The sequence below is a fragment of the Phragmites australis genome, chromosome 21 (genome assembly GCF_958298935.1).
Source record: "Phragmites australis chromosome 21, lpPhrAust1.1, whole genome shotgun sequence".
Taxonomy (NCBI): domain Eukaryota; kingdom Viridiplantae; phylum Streptophyta; class Magnoliopsida; order Poales; family Poaceae; genus Phragmites; species Phragmites australis.
The window spans coordinates 2,548,160-2,557,174 of record NC_084941.1 but is presented as its reverse complement, the minus strand read 5'-3'; positions in this window follow the sequence as shown (position 1 = coordinate 2,557,174).

The following is a 9,015-nucleotide window of genomic DNA, read 5'->3' as shown; positions in this document are numbered from 1 at the left end:
GTCTCTAGTGTTTGTGCACATCGTGCACCGGCGAAAGATCTGCCCGTTTCATGTGGCTACGTGTTGCGCGGCTGGTCGGTGGCATTTCGCTGCCGAACGGAGCAGCTTCTGCCGTCTGTCCCGGCCTGGAGGCTGAGGCGAAATGTGGGCCGAACTGGGCCTTTACCTCGGCGTAGCGCAGGCCGAGGCACTACTCTGGGCCCAACACAACAGCTGGGGCTTCAGTAATCATCGGCCTGTAGCTACACGAATCTCAAAGCTGATCTGCAATTTGGAGGTTGCAGCTTGCAAGAGGCAGATTGCGCACCTCAAGAGTAAAGCTGAGGCTGCCGGTGGTGTAAGCTGGGTTGGGAGATTTTTCACATATAAATGCGCATATATAATTTATTATAAACGTTTATTTATATTAAGATTCGTATTAAATAGATAGGTTAAACAAATTATAGAGGTGAGAGAATCAATAGATGGATGAATATCAAGTGAAATGAAGGAACGAACGAGATTAAACATATGTAAATAAGTGAATATGGAGCATAGATGGCTAAATGGTCGGTCCGGTATAGCACAGGCCTATTGAGGCACTGCCCGTTTAGGTTCATTAGCTAAACAGGTTGTACCGTACCGGCCCACGTGCCGTGACTCCAATTCAGGCACGGCCTATTTAAGACCGAGTCGTGCCGTGTTGGCTCGTGGCACGGTAAATCTGATGACTTTTTTTAGCCCGTTAGCCCGTCAGCCTGCGAAAAATTGAAAAAAAAATCACAAAAACTTACTTCCACTTAAAATCAAACACTCAACCTTCTACTTGGGAGTTAAACACACTACTATTACACCATATATCATATATCGTATTAGATTTAAATAAATTATATAAAATACTAAAAAATATAAATAGTTAAACGAGTCGTGCCGTACCAACCCGTCCGTTAGCTGTCATGCCGTGCCGTACCTAGACCGAGTCAAAATGATAGTACCTCGTGCCAACCAATTTGACCTGGTCCACTTGTGCACCTTTAATATGGAGATGTATTTTCCATGTAAGGTGAGGTAGTTGTAAACAGAACGGTTGCAGTTAAAATAAGTTTTAAAATATCGCAATCATACAAGAATCTGTATGCAGCGGTGCAATCATGCAACGCAAGTTTTGTTCGACTTGCTCGTCAAGTCCTCGAAACAAGTGTTACGATATACGAATCCTAGGCGCTGGGGCCTAGCATCACCTTCAATAAAATACAGTCCACTGGCGTTAGTTTACGTTACAAATCATTGGTATATACGTACCTGGGTGTCAGTTGTAGTATAATCTCTGACCGAGGCAAGAATTACGCTGCCATGCTTTGATCAGTTAAGAAATCAAACTTGGTAAGTCCCCCTCCTCTGTCCTGACAAAACTGCATACTTGTGTGCGTCCTCGGGTCGCTCGTCACCCGGCGTGATTTCCGCAGTGAACTTTTGACCGTGTTGATGAACTCTCATCCCACCCCAGCTACGTAGCTAACTTGTCTATGTATTTTATACGTCTAGAATTAAATCAGAATATAACAATTAAAAAATATAAGCATAACAAAAGAGATATTTATATATTGAATTTTCAAAAACACACATTCGTAGTTGATAAAAAGAGAGCATAATCACTATTAATTAATATTCGTAGATGGGGAGATTTAAATTAATTTTAAAGGAGAAATAGAGCTCAACTTTATACAGTGACTATTTGATCAATTTGGATGTACGGTGAAGATTATTTGAATTTGCTATAAATCTATTTTATAAGTGCAGATATAAATGCTTAGCCAAACTGTACCGTTCTTCGAGTGAGCTTGGAAAGTCTTGCTGACCACTGACCTGTTGCTACGTACATCCGCTACTCCTGTTGCTAGTCAGCTAGTGGTGCACCCGATCGTCTGGCAAAATCAACAGCGACGTTCGTGCTGCCGTGCCGGTCCATCACCGCGTTCCCGGCCGGCCACTTGCCCGGCCCCGGCGACCCGTTCAACTGGACTCCAGCGACCAGCGACCGCGTCACAGCACGATGGAGCGGCCATCCGATTCGCTTCCACTCGTGTCGGCACGTACGGCGACTGCGTGTGTAGAACGAGTAAACGGCGGCGGCAGCTGGCTAGCTTCGCCCTGTCGACCGACGGCGACGTGCACGGCGGGAGATCGAGTCGCCGGCCGGGAACGTCCATGGAACCAGCGGGTAGCTTCAGCCCTCCTACCCCGAGCACACCTAAAAGAAGTTTTTAGGTATCGAAGAGAAATAAAGGAAAATAAAAAGAGAAGGTAGAAGAGGAACCCTCTTATTTAGTGATCCTATATTTATTACTATGTCGAACTGTCAGTGGGCGCACACTGTATGATCAAAAGTCGATCGGTGACAGGTTTTATTTGCCACTACTTAGAACTCTGAGATCTGAATGAGTAGTTTCGGCACAAAAAAACTAATTTTGGACCAGGATGATCACCGTTTTCCTTTTTCTAACTTGGAACTGTCCTTGCCATGGACTATGCATAAACTTATGCATGAAAGCTACAGCATTAATGACGACGAAGGTTTGTGGTTTTTTTCCCCCTTCAATATGCGCCAAAGCTACGTATCTTTTATTAAGTAGAGAAAACCTTGGAGAAAACGAAGGTTTGTGTCTTGAGCTGGAAAACAAATGGAGTTCGATGTGATGATATTAAACTATCACGTCGAGCCTGTTGACTCACCTAACTCAACCGCCGCCAGAAAACGCCAGGCTCCGATCAGAAATCTTTAAGCTTCGGCAGTTCAGTTCGAGCTTGAACACAATCTGATACTCTGATCCACCGGCCGTGCGAATCTTGCCGTTGCAGAGCACGTCATCGTTAGACGCGTGACAGCATCGCGAATCACGTCATGTATGTATACCGGCTCTTAGGCCTTCCATATGGCAGCCGATGCCTGAATTTTTTCCTTGGCTGTGATGCTTGGCTCGTTTTTTACTCACATCGTGTAGCTCGACTTGTTTCTCTTTTGGTGGGCCCCATCAAACAAAAAACAACGTGAACCGCAAGCGACGGTGTTATGGCCGGAGTGGAGCAGGCTTGCACGGCAAATCATTTTTCAATCAGTGGGCATTGACTCAGGAAGCTGCGTGGCTCCAAATTTCTTTAGCGTGGACGTTGGAGGGTGCAGTGTTTGGAGCAAACCCGGATGCTCTCTCTCCTCTCCAAGCTCTACTCGAGGTATACCCTGTAAGCTTCAGACTATCTTTGTATTATTATTTGAGTGTTAAAAGGTTGTTGAGAGTTAATTTTTTATAATATTTTTTAGTATATCGGATAATAGGTGTGCGTTTGACGTATTCAGATGTACATTTATGTATGAACTTAAAAACACTAGGATTATCTAGGTTCAGGTCTCTTACAGAATAACTGTCCTACATCCTGTGTATTTTTTTTATAGATTGTGTTAAAACGGTTTACAGATGTGTCCCTCTCCTCCTACAACTTTGATCCCTTATTTATACAGCAGGAGTAATGTACATATAAATAGACTGTGCCAACAACGTGATCGGTCTAATCCTGTTGAAACCAACTACTCATAACTAGGATAGATATGCAAATCCTACATGGGTCAACTGGCCTGCCCTATCCCGTCTGCACTGACCAAGATTTCGTTCGCTGAAAGGGATGTCTGGGAAAGAAAAACACTTAAGTAAATAACATTTAATACGACTTGATATGTTAAGGTGAAATATCTACCTTGCAACTAGTGAGACTAGTCGCAGGGCTTACCTCCGCGACCAGGGGGCTGGTCATGAGAGCCCTGCCCGGTCACGTAATAGGGTCACGATCTTTGAAAATATCTACCGCCAGCTGGCACTCCTTTGAGTGGACTTCCTCTGGTAAGGGACACTTTATTCTATACATCGAGAGTAGCCCCCAAGCCCCCCTCCCCCACAACTACGGTAGGTTGTGCATTTCGTCACATGGTTGTGGTCGAACCTGGCCGCATGGGCCCCAGGTGAACAATAGTTTACTTTGGGAGTGGTTATCGATACAGTCTTCCCTCGTGGTGGGCTTAAAAAATCGCATCCCGATGGGAGATTAAAAGTAGAGAGAGATCATGGGAGAGAAAAAAAGGGATTCATGGGGGAGAGAGAGATAATGATGGCTGTTGGACTAAAGGGAGTGTCGGAGAGTGAACTCCTGTCGCAGGGATCCCGAGAGACCCCTTTTTAGAGATTCGGCCGGGGGGATGATCCTGGAAAAACTTGTTTGGGAAATAAGCGGGAACGGAAATAAATGCGATGGCTGGCGGGAGACGATCACCCTAATGCAAGAAAAAGTGGGTACGCCGGGTTTTAGACAGGTTCGGGCCGCACGGAGGCGTAACACCCTACTCCTGTATGAACACTATATTTATCCTTGAAGGGAATTCTTCAAGGAGGTATCTGGTTCTAAGGGGAGAGCTGTTTACAAAGAGCTTGAGGCTCTTATGTACTAGCTTAACTTGAGCTGGTTCGAGTGTCTGTCGATCTATCTTTGGCCTGGTTCGTCGGAGATTGTTGGTCGTCTGGTGGTCGAAGGCCTTTTTTCCTTGCTTTTAGTGTTCTCCATCCTTTCCTTTTATAGGCGCGCCGACCTCAACATATCCTGAATGGGAAAGAGGGGACACGAATGCCAAGGTGCCACGGAGAAAGGCGTAATCATTTCATTTTGGCGAAGTGACAGGGGCGGTGGAGAAATGCGGCGCGCATTCGACCACCAGCCGCTGCGGAAGCCTCGGGGCGCCCTAAAAGGGGCCCATCGGTCAGCCTCAGAGGTGCCCAGTGCGCCCACCCTGTCTTGTTCTTCTGCCAGGGCAGGGTGGCAGGCGGAGCGCTTCGATTCTGGCAACGTTATCCCGAGGCACCTGGATGAAACGGGACGGGACCCGTGCATTTAATGGACCCACGGCCCCCTGCTAGTGCATGGCAGGGTCTGACACTGGGGCGTGGGCAGCTGAGAATGTCAGGATGTCAGGATGTCAGACCGCGCGTGCCTATTAAATGCGGCATTGGGCCTTTGTCTGGATGACACCCTGACGACGGGACCCTTCGGGTCGTTGAATGATCTTGCGCGAACCTTCGGGGCACCGAGTCCTCGGGGGCTGCCACGTGCAGCCCCGAGCACTCTCTCCCGAGCACTTCGGTGGGACCTTCGGGGCACCGAGTCCTCGGGGGCTGCCACGTGCAGCCCCGAGCACTCTCTCCCGAGCACTTTGGTGGGGCCTTCGGGGCACCGGGTCCTCGGGGGCGGCCACGTGCAGCCCCGAGCACTCTCTCCCGAGCACTTTGGTGGGGCCTTCGGGGCACCGAGTCCTCGGGGGCTGCCACGTGCAGCCCCGAGCACTCTCTCCCGAGCACTTTGGTGGGACCTTCGGGGCACTGAGTCCTCGGGGGCTGCCACGTGCAGCCCCGAGCACTCTCTCCCGAGCACTTCGGTGGGACCTTCGGGGCACTGAGTCCTCGGGGGCTGCCACGTGCAGCCCCGAGTACTCTCTCCCGAGCACTTCGGTCTTAGTATTTGGACCCTGCAGATCATCGGGGAACTAGGGTGCTCGGGAACCAGAGGCGGCGGCCCCGAGCACATTCTCCCGGGACTTAGCTTTTTCTTACCTCGCAGGGTGGTGACATGTGGTGGATAGCCGGCCTGGCCTCGGGACTTAGGGACCCCTGGTTCTGAATACACCGACAGGGAGTTTCTGTTTTCTTTACATGGCTTTTTGAATTTTGAACTGGCCAGGTTCCGTGGAGATTGAGATATCGTAGCCGTCCTATAAATGGGGGTGTCGATGGCTTTCCGTATATCCTTTTGCCATTCTACAAGCCCCCAGTCCTTACGCTCAGAGCTCCTCCTCTTCATCGCCACTCGTGCTCTCGCACAGCCTTTGCCATATTCCAATGGCGTCGTACTCTCGTAAAGAACCTGACTTCCCTAAGTCCAAGTGTATTGTGGCGAAGATGAGGCAGATGCAAGAGAACCATCTTTTTCCCCGTCGCGTATCTTTAGGTTACCACCTTGGGGAAGATACGCCTGCTCCTCGCCAGAGGGAGATCGTTATGTTCGTCTCCTTCTTCCTCGTCAGCCTCATGCCGTCCTTCTTTGAATTCTTCACCGCGGTTATCACCTTCTACGACATCTTTTACCTCCACCTTAATTCTAATTCTATCATCATGCTAAGCGTTTTCGCTCACATGTACGAGAATTTCATAGGGGTTGAGCCGTGCCTCGATCTTTTGATATCTTCTATCTGAAACTTTAAATGATTTTTTGGATATCTAAATGATATCAAATGAAAAAGTTTTCAACTAAAAAGTTGTAGATCTCGTCAAGTGCTATAATTCTGATATAAAGTTTGTTCCCATCTAATTTCATATGAAAAAATTATGATTTTTTTAAAATAAGCTGTCATCCACTGTCACTGCCGGCTCTAGTCACCAACCGATATTCAAGATTTCACTGCCGTATCACTGCCGACTCGTGGCTAGAGCCGGTAGTGATAATTAAGTTTTACTGTCGATTCTTTTCGAATGGCTTTTCAGTATTGGTTTTTGATACAAATTGATAGTGATACTCTATCACTACTAGTTCGTAAGAAACCGACAGTAATAGACCAGTATATAAGTATAGTTCTGTAGTAATGGTCGGAAGTGCGGATCAGGATAGCGTTTGTGAGTGTGCGCCACCCCAGGATTCACGGGACACTTTTGGGTGCTCGGTTATTTTGGTGAATTCACGCCATCTCTCATATTACACCTCGTATTACATTAATCATTTGCTTATGAGACCATTGCATACGTCGAATCAAACAAGTTGATTAGGTTCGGAGGTAGCATCGGATGATCCATTGTCACCGCACTCCGCAAACCAAACACTCCATTTTATCGCAAACGGGAGTATGGCAGTTTCTTGCACAAGAGAGGAAGCCCCATGTAGGTTTGGGAAAACGTTGCAACTCAACATCCCAAGAGCGTTCGTTGAAAAAGAAAAGAACATCCCAAGAGAGATGCCAAACTGGAAGATTCAACCTCGGGCACACAACTTGGGAGGGAGAATGGTGCCAGTTAACCTTTCTGACTCTTTCCATAAACATGGCAAGAAAATGCGAGCCAGACACTCCTCATGTTCTCCGTTTCTGAACCTAGTTTCCGCAGGCATGCATGCGAAAATATAGGAAGTTTTGGCCGGGGTGGGTTTTTCTAAGGGTTTATTTGGTAAAACTCTTATTATTCAAATTCTCTGCGGGGAGTAATTCTCTGATGAAGTGATTTTGTAGTTGAAAATAATTCTTTATAATAAATTATACGAAGAAAATAATTTTGTACAATAAGTGAATAGTAAAAGCTATTTTTTTCAACTCCTAATTTCTAATTTATTTAAAAAATCACTCATACAAATTACATTTCGGAGCTAAAAGTTGAAAGATGTTATTTAGCATAGCTCTTCTTATTTCAACTAGAAAATTGCTCTGAAAACTCTGTCAAACAATTCCAAATCAGTTTAGAAAGTTGGTAATTTATACACGTAGATCACGAGGAACCACTGACCTGGTGGACCTCCAAAGCAGCGGAAAGTTCTACCACACGACACGAAGATCTAGTGGATTTCATATTCAAAAGAAGATCAAGTGGATTTCTGGTTAGCTGCTTTCAACTTTCAGAGCGTCGATCGATTAATGCTTTTGACACTTTCCACAAACATGGCAAGAAAATGTGGAATAGACATTTAGGCAGATAGGGCCCGTTCGGGCCACCGTTGTTGTTTCTTCTCCGTTTCTGAACCCAAATTCCACGGCCGAAATTGCGCGATGCGCCAATGCAGATCAATGTTGCCTGTGGACCACTGCATACAAATAGGAGGGTCCGTATTGCTCCATGATGTAGATCTGACTTTATGAAACGGGAATGCTCTAGCCGGGTGTCCGGCTCCGGCGTCGATAAAATCTCGGACGTTCTCGGCTCCCATACCTCATCTCCTAACAACTAAAAAAAATAAATGCTTTCTTCATCCTTATCCTTTCTCCTTCATTTCCTCCCGCAGCTCTTCCTCACTAGCCAGACGAATATTGGTATTTCTCATGCTCTTTTTCTACCTTTATCTCTCAATCGCTCCAACTAATCAATCCATAAGCAACCATTACTTGTCGTACTCAATAAGGGTATTGAAATAATATGCATATAAAGATTTGATAATGATATATTAATATGGTTCTTTTACATAAATAGCTTTTAAGTAAAACATTTGAAAATCAATAGTAATTAAGGAAAGGAGTTCAAGTGTTTGCGATGTTGTAACTGATGATTTCAGATATTACAATATGTGATTAAAGATGCTACAACAGATAATTGGAGATGTTGCTATATATGATTTGGTTGGACTGATGTTGCATTATGTGCTTTGGGATATTGTAGTATATGTTTTGAGATGTTATAATAGTAATTTTTGGATGTTGCAGTTGTTTAGGGTGGTTGGTCTTGTATTTAGTGATAGAACACTCGATTTTATAGATTTAGGATCTTTTTCATGTTATTTTTTATAGGATTAGTGAAGGAGTCGATCTCATTTGAGATCTGCTGTACGAGCTCAGGTCGAATGACCCATAGAGCTTCACTTGAAAATATTACATGTGACATGAAGTGATATTGTGATAAAATTTACTCTGAAATCGGATATATACAACGAGCTATTTTAGTGTATGCTTTTTAACGTTACAAATTTTTATTTTTATGTTCCAGACAACATTTTTTAACGTTATAATAGACTATTGAAGCATCGGAAGTCCGATCGCTAACATTTCCCTTTATGAAAGCTTCTCTTGTAGAGTTGTAGTATTCTCGAAGAGCTTTTTATCACCCTTCGAGAGGTATCACTGATTATAACTTAAGAGGTATTAAAAATTGATAGATATAGTATCAAAATTCGGTACGCAGATACCTCTTGGTACCTTTCTAAGGATTGTAAAAAACTCATTCTCAAAAGAAAGAAAAAGAATGCTTCTCCTTT